This window comes from Odocoileus virginianus, chromosome 34 (assembly GCF_023699985.2).
Source record: "Odocoileus virginianus isolate 20LAN1187 ecotype Illinois chromosome 34, Ovbor_1.2, whole genome shotgun sequence".
Classification (NCBI taxonomy): Eukaryota; Metazoa; Chordata; class Mammalia; order Artiodactyla; family Cervidae; genus Odocoileus; species Odocoileus virginianus.
The window spans coordinates 7,979,501-7,993,208 of record NC_069707.1 but is presented as its reverse complement, the minus strand read 5'-3'; the positions used below and the strand labels follow the sequence as shown (position 1 = coordinate 7,993,208).

General features: G+C 46.2%; 1 long non-coding RNA gene across 1 annotated transcript in view; it reads right to left on the bottom strand.

Moving 5' to 3' along the window:
* Positions 1–8,013: 8,013 nt before the first annotated feature.
* LOC110126781 (uncharacterized) overlaps positions 8,014–13,708 on the bottom strand; it is a 39,637-nt gene continuing 33,942 nt past the window's right edge. The window contains exon 4 of the long non-coding RNA XR_002310539.2: positions 8,014–13,481. This is a non-coding gene — a long non-coding RNA (uncharacterized lncRNA). The remainder of the gene's footprint in view (positions 13,482–13,708) is intronic.

Genomic DNA, 13,708 nt, shown 5'->3' with positions numbered 1-13,708 from the left:
TTCTCTGAAACGGTTTGTGTGAGAGTGAATGAATAGTATTTCCATAACATCTTATGGAAAAATACAAAGAATTTTTTGGCCAACCCAATAATTTAAAAGTTTGTTTTAAAACTCACCTATAAAACCATCTGAGTCTCTGAGGAAAGGTGATATAACTTTCCATAAATGCTTTAAGAATAATGGAATTATCAAAGCTTTCTATTTCTTCTTGAGTATGTTTTGATAAGTGATATTTTCCTGGAATTTATTCATTTCATTTTTTAAAATTTTCATGTTTATAGTATATTGTTATATATATTTGTTGTTAAATATATGATTTAAAGGCTTCCCAGATGGCAAATAGTGATAAAGAACCTGCCTACCAATGGAGGAGACATAAAAGACATGGTTTCAATCCCTGGGTCAGGAAGATCCCCTGTAGGAGGACTTGGAAATCCACTCCAGTATTCTTGCCTGGAGAATCCCGTGGACAGAGGAGCCTGGTGGGCTATGGTCCATAGGGTCACACAGAGTCATGGGTCACACACGACTGAAGCAACTTCGCTTGCACATATACATATGGTTTAAAAATATATATATATATATTCCATAGTATTCTTTCTTAATATCTCTCTTCTATATATATTTATGGCATTCTTTCACTCCTAATTTTTTGTTTATGACTTCTCTATATTTTTCTTGATTCATCTCAGCAATGCTTTGTCTATTTTATTAATCTATTTAAAAATTCCTCTTGGCATTGTTGATTACATCTTTGCTTCCTATTTCACTTATTTTTGCTCATTCCTTCTTTTAATTTTTAAATTTTTTCTTGAGTTACTTTGATAACTTCTTGTGTTGGATACTCAGCTTCTCAAGTTTTTGCCTTTCTTCTTTCCTAAGACAAACTTTTAAGGCATATGTATATCTCAAACTATTGCTTTGGCAATATCTCATGAATTTATATATATACATATACTGTCATTCAATTGTACTTTTAATTTCCATTGAATTAAATGTTGCTTCTTCTTTTACACATTTTTCAGAAGCATACTCGTTAAACTTAAAAACTGCAGGTTTTCACATTTAATTTTTGTTATTTATTTCAACTTAACTGAGGCTTGCCTGGTGTCTCAGAGGTAAAGAATGTGCCAGCTAAGTAGGAGACATGGGTTCGACCCCTGGGGAAGATCCCCTGGAGAAGGAAATGACAACCCACTCCAATATTATTGCTGGGGAAATCCCACGGACAGAGGAACCTGGCAGGATACAGTCCATGGGGTCACAAAAGAGTCAGACATGACTTAGCAACTAAACAACAATTACATAGTAACCAAAGAATATGTTGTGCGTGATTCCAGTTCTTTCAATTTATAGAAATTGGTTTATGGCTTAGCATGAGGTCTGTCTAATTTTTGTGAACGTTCCTTGTGTAGAGTGGAGATGAATGTGTATTCCCTAATTTCTGGTTCTGTGCATGCATGCATGCTAAGTCACTTCAGTTGTGTTCAACTCTGTGCTACCCTATGCACCATAGCCCACCAGGCTCCTCTGTCCATGGGATTCTCCAGGCAAGAATACTGGAGTGGGTTGCCATGCCCTCCTCCAGGGGATCTTACAGACCCAGGGATAAAACCCACATCTCTCATGTCTCCTGTATTGGCAGGCAGGCTCTTTACCACCAGTACCATCTGGGAAGGCCCCTTCTGATTTTATAAATGTCCACTAAATCTATCAAGTTTATCATTTTTTTCAATTTTTTCTATATTTTTACATTATTTTGGTTTGCTTGACATACCAGTAATTGAGAGAAATATGTTAAATTCTCACACCAGGATCATGAATCTGTTTATTTTTCTTGATTGATTGATACGGTCAGTCAATCATATTTTGAGGTTATGTTATTTTACCAAATCCAGAAATTAAGAATTATATATTTTAAATGAACTTAACCTTTCTATGTAGTGAACTTTTTGTCATAATGATGGTTTTTTCTTAAAGTGTTTGTGTTGGATATAACTGCAGATACCACATCTTTTGTTTGCTTTGTTTATATTTTTCTCATATATATTTTTTCATCTTGTTTTTCTAATGTGTTTTAAGTTTTAGTAGTGCATGTAAATTGGCAATCTTGTAAGCTACCTAGAACAGGACCTGGCCTAGAGTAAATATTCAAGAATGACCATGATTAATTAATATCTTTGGAGAAGAGAGGAAAGTTTCCAATGTTAGGGCAGCCTAGGAATTGGACGTAAGTCAGTTTTCAGTCAAATTCATTTTGTACTTTGGTTTTCTCTTCTGCAACACAGTTTTCCATCTTTCAAGAGAAATCCACTCTGTCCAAAAACCTCAGAAGTGTTTATGAAAGGACTATGTAAGTAAAGTATGCTATAGCTTTGGTTTCAGGATCCAAGACAAATTCAGTAGGAAAAAGAAATCTCACAAACTTTCTCTACTGGGATGAAAAGTCCGTTGTTTTTTTCCTTAAGGAGTAGCAGTTGAGGAGCAGGTGGAGATACTAACATCCCGAGAGGCTTTCAAAACAGTGCCTTCTGGATCCTGAGGTAAAAAATTCTGACACAGTCAAGCTGGGACTAGAAATCTCCTCTCACACATCAAGCAGCGAATGGAGCTTGTTTGCCTCATTTTGTTCCTCATTAAGATGTGTCCAATCCCAAAGAAAGGCAATGCCTAGGAATGTTCAAACTGCCACACAAGTGCACTCATTTCACAGGCTGGTGAGGTAATGAATGCTCAAAATCCCTCAAGCTAGGCTTCAGCAGTATATGAACCCAGAACTTCCAGATGTACAAGCTGGATTTAGAAAAGGCAGAGGAATCAGAGATCAAATCGCCAACATTCATTGGATCATAGAGAAAGCAAGGGAATTCCAGAAAAACATCTACTTCTGCTTCATTGACAATGCTAAAGCCTTTGACTGTGTGCAGCATGGCAAACTGGAAAATTCTTAAAGAGATGAGAGTACCAGACCACCTTACCTGCCTCCTGAGAAACCGGTATGAAGGTCAAGAAGCAACAGTTAGAACTGGACATGGAACAACAGACTGGTTCAAATTTGAGAAAGGAGTATGTCAAGGCTGTATATTATCACCCTGCTTATTTAACTTCTGTGCAGAGTATGTCTTGCAAAATGCCAGGTTGAATGAATGGGAAAAATATCAACAACCTCAAGTATGCAGATGATACCACTCTAATGGCAGAAAGCAAAGAGGAACTAAGCAGTCTTTTGATGAGGGTGAAAGGAGAGTGAAAAGGCTGGCTTAAAACTCAGCATTCAAAAAACTAAGATCATGGCATCCAGTCCCATCATTTCATGGTAAACAAAAGAGGGAAAAGTGGAAACAGTGACAGATTTTATTTTCTTGGATTCCAAAATCACTGCAGCTGGTGACTGCAGCCATGAAATTAAAGACACTTGCTCCTTAGAAGGAAAGCTATGACAAATCTAGACAGTGTATTAAAAAGCAGAGACATGACTCTGCCAACAAAGATCCATAGAGTCAAATGTCTGGTTTTTCCAATAGCTGTGTATGGATGTGAGAGTTGGACCATAAACAAGGCTGAGCATCAAAGAACTGATGCTTTTGAATTGTGGTACAGGAGAAGACTCCTGAGAGTCCCTGTAGACAGCAAGGAGATCAAACCACTCAATCCTAAAGGAAATCAATCCTGAATATTCATTGGAAGGACTGATCCTGAAGCTGAAGCTCCAATACTTTGGCCACCTAATGCAAAGAGCAGACTCATTGGAAAAGACCAATGCTGGGAAAGATTGAAGGCAAAAGGAGAAGGGGGCAGCAGAGGATGAGATGGTTAGATGGCATCACTGACTCAATGGACATGAATTTGAGCAAACTCCAGGAGACAGTGAAGGACAGGGAAGCCTAGTTTTCTGCAGTCCATGGGGTTGCAAAGAGTCGGACACGACTGAGCAACTGCACAACAGCAGGATCTATCTGGGGGACCTCCCTGGCAGTCCAGGGTTAAGACTTTACCTTCCAATGCAGGGGGCACTGGTTCAATCCCTGGTTGGGGAGCTGAGACGGCTGAGCTTCATGGCCGAAAACATACAACAGAAGCAATGTTGTAACAAATTCAAAAAAGACTTTTAAAAAGGGTCCACATCAAAAAAAAAAAAAAAAAGATGTGTCAGATGAAGAGAGTAGGGAACCATGCCTGTCTCTAGCCTTTCACAAACAATCTAAGACAACACTATACAAAATCCCAATTGTGTTCCGTAGCCTTTGTGCCCACCTGTGGATCAGACAGCTATCCTACCAGCCGCTCCCAGCTGGGCTGATGGATAATGCAACAACCTAATTATTCAGCTTGGAGTTTCATCAGCAATGTGTGCCAATGCTGGTCCAGGGGCTAAGGCTCCTCTTTCCCAATGCAGGGGGACCAGGTTTGATCTCTGGTCAGAGAACTGGACTCAAATGCCGCAACTAAAGATCCCACGTGCCCCAGCAAAGACTGAAGATCCCGTGTGCAGCGACTAAGAGCTGGCCCAGCCAGATACATAGATCAGTGTTAAATAAACCAATGAATGTGTGCTTTGCTAACCAGGGACGACATCGTAAAGCTGGGATGTCACATATGAGAGAGTAAATGGATAAAAGCGGGAGTGTTGGCCGTGGAGAAGCTGCCTGAAGCCTTTCAGACTGTCAGTGGGGATTTGGAATCAGACACGGGGCAGCAGCCACTTTGAGATCAGGACTCCAGCCCCTCTTTCTCCATTCGACAGCTAAGGGCCTGTGTGAGGGGCAGAGAGGGGCTCGGCTTGGTGCAGCAAACACACAACAGGAGAGAGGAATATTGAAACTAAATATTGTAATTAAAGCAACACACAAAGTTCATCAGAAAGGAAACAGAGGTCTGTGAGCGCTGCCATAGCACAGAGAAGGTGACAGTTCACGGGACGAGACTGTGTGTGTATGAGTGTGTGTGAGAGTGTGTGAGAGAGTGAGTGTGTGAGCATGTGTGTGAGTGTGTGTGACTGTGTGTATGTGTGAGTGTGAGTGTGTATGAACTGTGAATGTGTGAACATGTGTGAGAGTGTGTGTGTATGGACATGCATGTGAGTGTGTAAGTATATTTGAGTGTATGTGTGTGAGTGTGTATGTTTGAGTGTGTGTATTTGTGTGAGTGTGTGTATGTGTGCATGTTCATGTGCGTGTGTGTATGTTTGAGTGTATATGTGTGTACACATGTGCATATGAATGTGTAAGTGTGTATGTGTGAGTATGTGTGTGTGTGAATGTGTGTGGTGTATATGTGTGAGTGTGTATAAGTGTGTAAGTGTGAGTGTGTGAGTATGTGTGTGTGTGCGTGTGTGAGCATGAGTGTGTGAGTGTGTGTGGTGTATATGTGTGAGTCTCTATGTGTGTGAGTGTGTAGACAGGAGGCTCATTTTCAGGGACTGACTTGCGTGTATGCTGGGTTGACAGCGCTGAGACCTGCATGCAGGGCAAGCTGGCGGGCAGGAAGTCCAGGTGAACGCTGGTCCTGATGTCCTGGTCTTGAGTTCGAGTCCCGCAGGCAGCTAGCTGGAAGCTGGGGGCATCTGTGTTTCAGTCTTCAGGCAGAAAGTCCCCTTCTTTCAGAACCCCGTCTTTGCTCTTACAGATTTCCACTCATTGGATGAGGCTCACCCACATTCTGGAGGATAGTTTTCTTTACTCAAAGTCTGCTGGTCATAGATATGAATAACATCTAAGAAACGCCTTCCCAGCTGCACCTGGGCTGGTGTTTGAGCCACGTCTGGGCCCCACGGCCCTGCAAGAACAGATGCCATGAGCTGTTCATCAGGGAAGTCATCTCCGGGGACGTGCTGGTTCATCAGAGAGGGGACCCCAGGAAGGATCCAGAGTAAGGGAGGGGAAAGGCCATCCAGGGAGTGGAGAGAAGCCGATGAAGAGTGTGCCCATGGGCTAGTTGTTGCTATGGGCAACTGGGACCCATTCCCGCCAGGGACCCTCTGTGGCCTTGGGGGCTTTGAATTACAGGCAACTGGCAACAGTGCCTGTGCAGCAAAGCCCAGTGGCCTCATCCTAAGCCTGAGCCCTGGGGTCAGGGCTGCCTGGTGGCCCATTACAGACCCTGACCCTGAAATTCACAAGCAGGAGTGATTAACCCTTGTGTTCCCACCTGGACACATCCCCAGATGGTGAGCCCTCAGCTATCCCAGTCTGGCTGAACTGCCTTGAGTGTGGGCTCAGAAAGTTCCTGGTGGGGCTGGAGGAAGCTTCCAGCACACCACCCTCGCCCCCCCAAAAAAAACGAGACTTGAAACCAGGGAGCAGGCCTTAACCTCATCTGCCAGCCTTGCCCAACTCAACCTTTTACTGTGTGACTTTGGCAAACTAACCCCTCTGAGCCTCTAATTCCTTATCTGTGGATGGGTGGGCTTGAAAATTAAGGAGAACATGCTGGGAATGAGGATGAACTTTCAGTCGACCTTTCCCATCTCCCCCGCCCTGGGCCAAGCTGAGCAGTCCGGATTCACTGTTTCCAAAGCAAGGAGGCTCTGCTCTCCCTTTGTGTCTGCAAGCTCCGGAGCCTTCCGGCAAAGCAAGGTCTGCGTCGAGGGGTCAAAGTCACCAGACTTTGCCTCCCATGACTCACTTTCTCAAACAAGATAGGCTGGAGGTGCCAACATGGGGGAGAAGGATGCCTTGAATTCTCTAGAGTCGAGTCCGTTTTGATGTCGATGGCCTAACCCAGTTCCCACAGGACCAAACCCCCCTCACGGTCTTATCTGGGAATGACTCAGGCCACTCTCATAAAGCGCTTTCTATGGTGACCTTCTCATAACCTCCACATCGAGTCCGCCATCCGAGGATGAAGCAGCTGTCCCAGGAGCCGAGGTGCCCCCTGCATCTATATTGACCATCAAGTCTTTCACGGCACCATCCTGTCCTCCACTCCCTTTGCTAACTGTGACCCATGCTTGGCCCTCAGGAGGAGATGCTCTTGGCCAGCTTCCCAGTTCTCATGCCGTGAATGTGCTTCTGTAGGGACTGTCCACCTTCTCTGATCCAGAAGGTGACAGGATCTCTGAAGGGTTTCTCGTAATTTCAGCTGGTATTTAGGCAGGCATGGTAGTCAGTGGCTCATTTAACCTCACAGAAGCTCTGTGAGTAGGGGCCAGTCTCTGCCCATCTGACAGCTGAGGGGACGGGTGCAAGTTTTTGCTGTTGCTGTTCAGTTGCTGAGTCATGTCCGACTCTTTGCGAGCCCAGGGACGGCAGGACGCCAGGCCTCCCTGTCCCTCGCCATCTCCCGGAGTTCACCCAAGTTCACGTTCATTGACTCAGGGGGATTAATAACGTGGTTAGTGTAAATCAGAATGCAGTGGAGTCAGGATGGGAAGCCGTGAAGTCCAGCTCCGGAATCTGCACTTTTTTTTTTAAACTTTTTTATTTTATATTGGGATATAGACAATTGACATGTTGTGATGGTTTCATGCAAATGGCGAAAGGGACTCAGCCATACATATACATGTATCCATTCTCCCCCAAACCCGCCTCCCATCCAGGCTGCCACATAACATTGAGCAGAGTTCCATGTGCTACACAGCAGGTCCTCACTGGTGATTCATTTTAAATATAGCATTATCTGCCACGCTGTCTTTCCTCCTCTCTGTTTGAACATCTTGACTTCTCTCTGGCTGAGGTTTATGAAACCAATGGTGGGCCTGATCCACCAGGAAAAGAGTTGTTTGTCTGAACTGTGTGTCTGAGAGGGAGAGGCGTGCTGTTAAGGTACAACCACACTGTATAAAGGGGATGAGCACCTTCCTCCCCTTCCGCCCTGAGAAGCTGAGGGAGCCGGCCCACCAGGACCGGCCTGTAGACACACTGACCCGGGCTTCGGGGGCGTGGGGGGGAAGATCCCTCCCCCAGAGGCCCGCCCCAGGCCCAGGGCAGGGCAGCCTCAATTCCATGGAACGTTTCAGAATTTGGGCCACCTCAAGAGACTCCAAACCAGAGAAGACTGAGCCCCCTGCCCAGCCCTGCACAAGTCACTGAAAAGAAAAATAGGGCTCGACTATGAACTAAGCATAAAGAAGTCCTGAAAAGTTATGATTTGCACCTGCTAACTACTCCAGTTTTTTCAAATCAAACAGCAGGTTCTTTTGCAATTCTGTGTGTACTCCGCTGTGCTCGGAGCACCTTCTTGGTCTGCCCTTTGAGCAAGTCCAGCAGTGCTCCTGTGTTTATAATAAAGTCCCCTTTCTCACTGGAGTTTCTATCCCTGTGGTTTCTGCTCTAGCATCTGACTTCCAGTGGCTGAGTTGCTCAGCCGAATCTGACTTTGCAGGAAGCGCCCCCCACCGAGCCCCTTGCAAACACAGCGACCATCTGCAATGAATTACAAAGGCCTTTTAGGCTATGTTTTGACCCATTATTGTAAGTCTTATTGTTTTTGGTTGAACGTAGGTCTTTGGTAAATGTGTTTGCCTGAAGATGTGCTCAATGAAGTTTTAATGACATCTTCCTAGAGATTGAGAACAAGCATGTCAACAGGAAAACCTTGTCAGTGGGAAACAGCAAGTACTGGGAGTGGGCTGGGGCACCTTTAAACATCTGGTGCTATTTTGGAGGAAGTGTGATCAACCAGTTTCACTGTGCATGGACACGCGGAGGAAGCCCTCGGTCAGGGAAGACAGCCATCCATGTCATGACTGGAATTATCTCAAGAGCAAGTTTGCTGGTGCCACGAAAGGTCCTGGGGGTGTGATACGTCTGCTCCCACAGCCACAGGACACGGTTCCCCGGGTCACTGGGCCCGTGCTTGGCACCAGAGTGGTCCCATTTCAAAGGGATGCCCCTGTCAGGCGAGTGTATGCTCCTCGGTTCTTTGTCTCATCACAACAAAAATTTGGAGTGATGGACATTAAAGCCCCTTGGCGGGTCACAGTTCTCGGAGGGCAGACCATGTTATAGTTCTTAAATAACTCAGTGTTACAGCTCTATTTATTTAGATAATAGCAGGAAAATCCATCTTTGAGGTGTGAGGGCATGTCGACCCAAAGATGCGAAGAGAAGAGCGCCCCATCGCGTTGGAGAGAGAGAGCTTTGGCTCCTCTTTTTATATGTGTCTCTGTCCCTGGGCCTGTCTTATGTAAATCTGGCCAGCCAGGAGTGTTGTTTCTTTTACCTGAGGTTCTCACTCAGGTCCTCGGACCTTCCTTTGTTCTATTTTCTCGGGCTCTTCCCTTCCAGGTCTTTTAGCCACCACCATTCTGGACTCCTTTTCCCTATTCTAACTACCTAACACACCCAACCACCCTCCCTGTTTTTGTCTCCAAGGCCACCTGTGCAACGCACCAGGCACTTATTTGCTCTCAGTTCTGGAAGCCCCAAATTGAGGGGTTGGCAGGGCCACAGTCTCTCGAAGCTCTTCTGGAGGGTCTGCGCCCTGCTCTCCTCCTGGCGTCTGTGTCCCCAGCAATCTCGGGGTCCCCGCTGGTAGACACGAGGCACTGGCCTGCATCATCATGGCATTCTCCCCCTTGTCTTCACAGGATTCTTCTCCCTCTGGGTCCATCTGTCTCTGTGGTCCTTCTCCTCTTCTTACAAGGACCGCAGTCACGTGGACTTCATGACCTCGTCTTAACTCCATTTCACTGCCAAGATTCTATTTTCAAATCGGGTCCCTTCACGAGTACAGGGGTTAGGATTTCAGTGCATCTTTGGGGGCTGGGGGACACAATTTCACTCAGAATAGTGTCCACTCAGAACACTGTCCACTCAGAACCATGTCCAGACTTCCCTCTTCTTCCCCACACCTTGCCTCCGGCTCTGAGTGGGAACCCAGGTCTGCCCTGTCCGATTCCCTTGCCCCCTCCAGTAGCTCCCCCAGTTTCATCCACCTGCCCTGGGCTCAGCTTGTGGGCCCGGTGGCCTTGGGCCCTTCCTGCAAGCCTCCTCCCACCCCAGGTTATACCCACCAGCATCCAGACCCTGCTCGGATTCACCTTCCCCCAGGCTAATCCAGGAAGGATTCTGGAAATCTCACAGGGCCCCCTTGGCAGCTGATCATGGGGCCTGGGGCCCACTCCTGAGGCTGGGGTTCTGTCTTCTCCCTGGGGGAGAGCTTGGCTCCCTCCAGCACCTGTGCGGGTTGGGTCTTTCTTGGCTTCCCAGGACTACTTGGGTGGTTGACATCTGCTCCTGGTAGAGGGGACACCTCCCCTGGCGGTGAAAACAGCTGCCACTTGCTTGACAATCTTATCTCGTCTCTGAAACTTTCAGAACATCATGGGTGCACAATGCTTTGTACTTTGCAGGGGGCACACAAGAGCATAGGTAGGTGCTGCAGCCCTTATTAAATCAATAAACAAACAGATCATTTTCTCTGTGAGAGGTAGCAAACCATTTGACTTGGCACTGATGCCAAATTGACCAGACTACTCAGAGCCAGGAGTTTTACACTTCAGTTTGCAGAAGGATTCCTTCCGGCTGCTCATTGCACATCAGATTTCTGCAGTTCCCCTAAGTCCTGCATCTTGTGAGCAAAACACCCAGATCGGAGCCCAGCGGGTCCAGGCCCTTGGCCTCAGCCTTGCTGCCCCTCGGTTAGGGGACAGCGGAGATGGTGGTAACGTTGCACGTGTGACTTCAGAATCCAGGGGCCTGAAATATTCCCTGAGCTCACTCTCCTGTCCTGCCTCTTAAATTCCATCCTCTCTTCTTTTCTAGTCTATGCTATTATTCTCTTCTCCCTTTACTTACAAGGTAAAAAAAAAAAAAAATTACTATATACCTGAAACTAACACAACACTGTAAATAAACTCTATTTCAATTTAAAAACAACAACAACAACACCAAAATGGGGGCAGGGGAGCAGCAGGGAAGGGGTGAGTGTCCAGACAGGGAGAAAAAGGAAGAGGAAAGAAGAGACAGTGAATGGGCGCACAAACAGCCCCAGGGCACGTGGTCACTCACTGTGGGATTTCCCCAGCTACAAGGAGAGGTAAGGGTCCAGAGCAGTGGCCACACAAGACAGAGAACCAGCATTGAGGACAATTCTCACTGGATTTCTGCTCAGCCCACCCAGGGCCCCAGATGAGCTTCGGTGAGCTTTTCAAGCCTCAGCTTCCGTCTCCCACTTCCGTTCCTTGTGGAGCAGGGAGGGGATGTTCTCATTTGGATTGCTTCTTGGCTCGGTTTCTTTTTTCACCTTCTGGGAAGATTTCCTGCATAAACGATCTCTCTCCAAAAGTTCATTTCCAGGGACTTGTTTTTCTTTAAAAAAAAAAAAAAGTCTACAGATTTTTCTCTGCAGACTTCATGTCTGAAACACACCCCGTTCCCGCTCCGGAATAGTTTCCTCTGTACGTTTCCCCTTGTGGGTTTTATTCCAAATGGAGCCAGGGTGGCTACCACCAGACAAGGCCCTTTGTGCTCCCCTCCTGGAGGCCAGGGGGTGGTTCAGCAGGTTGTCGACACAGAGAGAAGGCAGGGTTCCGGGCCGGACCCTTGCCGGAGAGCATGCTCCTTTTTTAGACAAATGATGAACTCCCCTTCTTGAGCCCTTTGAACAGGCTCCCCTTCGTGAGAACTGCGTTGGCAATCCTGTGAACACACCATGTTGTTGTCAAGTAAAGCCCGGGACCCCAGGGAGCACGGCCACCATCCTCCAGCCCTGGTCCACTGACAGATGTCCATCTCTTAGGCTCTGGGCTGGCAGAACTGGGAGGATGCTTGTCAGGAAGGAAGTGAAGCTGGAGTGTGGAACATATAACATTAGGCTTAAGGTTGAAGGCTGGAAGGAATGAGTGCTTTATTTGCTTAAGGCAGCTCGGTTACACCTGATTTTCATAAACGAAATAAGGCCGAATGGTATTTAAGACAACTGGACACACTGGAACATGGGATACAGCATGAAGAAAACCCAGAAGTTGGCAATAAATACACTGAATAAATTCAGTCAGTCATTTCAATTCCCTTTTGGTAAGACATTCATGGGAATTGGATGTTTGGAGGGTCTCCACGAGTTTTTACTTCTTCGTGGAATGCTTAATCCCCTTGTGTTGTGACAATAAGCTGCACTGCAGCATCGATGGGAAGAAGGGGCTGGTGTCTCAGGCACAGCTGGGTCTGATGAAAACTGTGCTTTCCATTGGAGGCTCCCCCAACTACAAATTTTGGAGGCTCCCCCAACTACAGGTAAAGACCATATTCAGGAAAATAGCAATAACTAACATTTTTTTCTAAAGACTCTGTTTTTATGTGGACCATTTTTAAAATCTCTATTGAGTTTGTTACAACATTGTTTATGTTTTCTGTTTTGGTCTTTTGGCCATGAGGCATGGGGGAGCCTAGCTTCCCAAGTAGGGATCGAACCCATAACCCCTGCAATGGAAGGTGAAGTCCCAACCACTGGACTACCAGGGAAGTCGCAATACTAACATTTTTGAGTATGGGCCTCAGGTACTGGGTTAACTGCTTTACAAATTATTTTATTTAACCCTCATAAGCCTCATAGTGGGTTTCCCAAGTGGTTCAGTGGTAAAGAATTTGCCTGCAATGCAGGAGACATGGGTTTGATCCCTGGATCAGGAAGATCCCCTGGAGAAGGAAAATGGTAACCCACTCCAGTATTTCTGCCTGGGAAATCCCATGGACAGAGGAGCCTGGCAGGCTATAGTTCATGGGGTCGCAAAGAGATGGACACGACTTGGCGACTAAACAACAAAGCCTCACGATACAGCATGATTCCACTTTATGGGTGGGAAAACTCGGAGCCAGAGAAGCCCGGGGACTCGCCCAAGGTGATGCACCTAGTAGCTGGGACGTGGATTCGGCTCCAGTCTGGCAGCTGAGTCCATAACCTGTGCTCTCATTTCCTAAGATTATTAACCGACTCTCAGTTATCCAGGAGCTCATCACTTGGAGTTATCTTTTTCGTGTTATTCTAGCTTTACTGAGATGTAATTGACACATCACAGTACAAGGTTAAGGTGGACAATGTGCTGACATGATGTACTTGCATGCTGTAAAACGATCACCACCTTAGGGTTAGCTGATCCCTCCCTCACGAACAGTTGATTTCTTTCCTGTGGTGAGAACATGGAAGATCTACTCTCTTGACACTTTTTAAATGTATCATACGTGGTATCAACGTCAATCACCATGCTGCATATTAGATCCCCAGAACTCATTCGTCTTCTCATTAGAAATGTGAACACTTTCCCCCACTCCCTGTCTCCTGGTAACCACTACTCCACTCTGATTGTATGACTTCAGTTTTTTCAGATTCCACATGGAAGTGAAGTTATACAGTATGTCTTCTGTAACTTATTTTACTTAACACCCTCAAGGTCAGGCCATGTTGTCACAAATGTCAAGATTTCCTGCATGCTTATGGCTGAATAACTGTCCTTTATGTAGGCTGTGCTGGTGGCTTAGATGATAAAGAATCTGCCATCAATGCAGGAGATGTGGGTTTGATCCCTGGGTGGGGAAGATCCCCTGGAGAAGGAAATGGAAAAACCACTTCAGTATTCTTGCCTGGAGAATCCCATGGACAGAGGAGCCTGGCGGGCTACAGTCCTCAGGGTTGCAAAGAGTCAGACACGACTGAGCGAACAACACCTATACTTCACTTCATATATATTATATACGTAATATACATCTTCTTTATCCATTTATCTGTTGATGGACACTCACCTTGTTTCTTAAGACTCGGTTATGGCAAA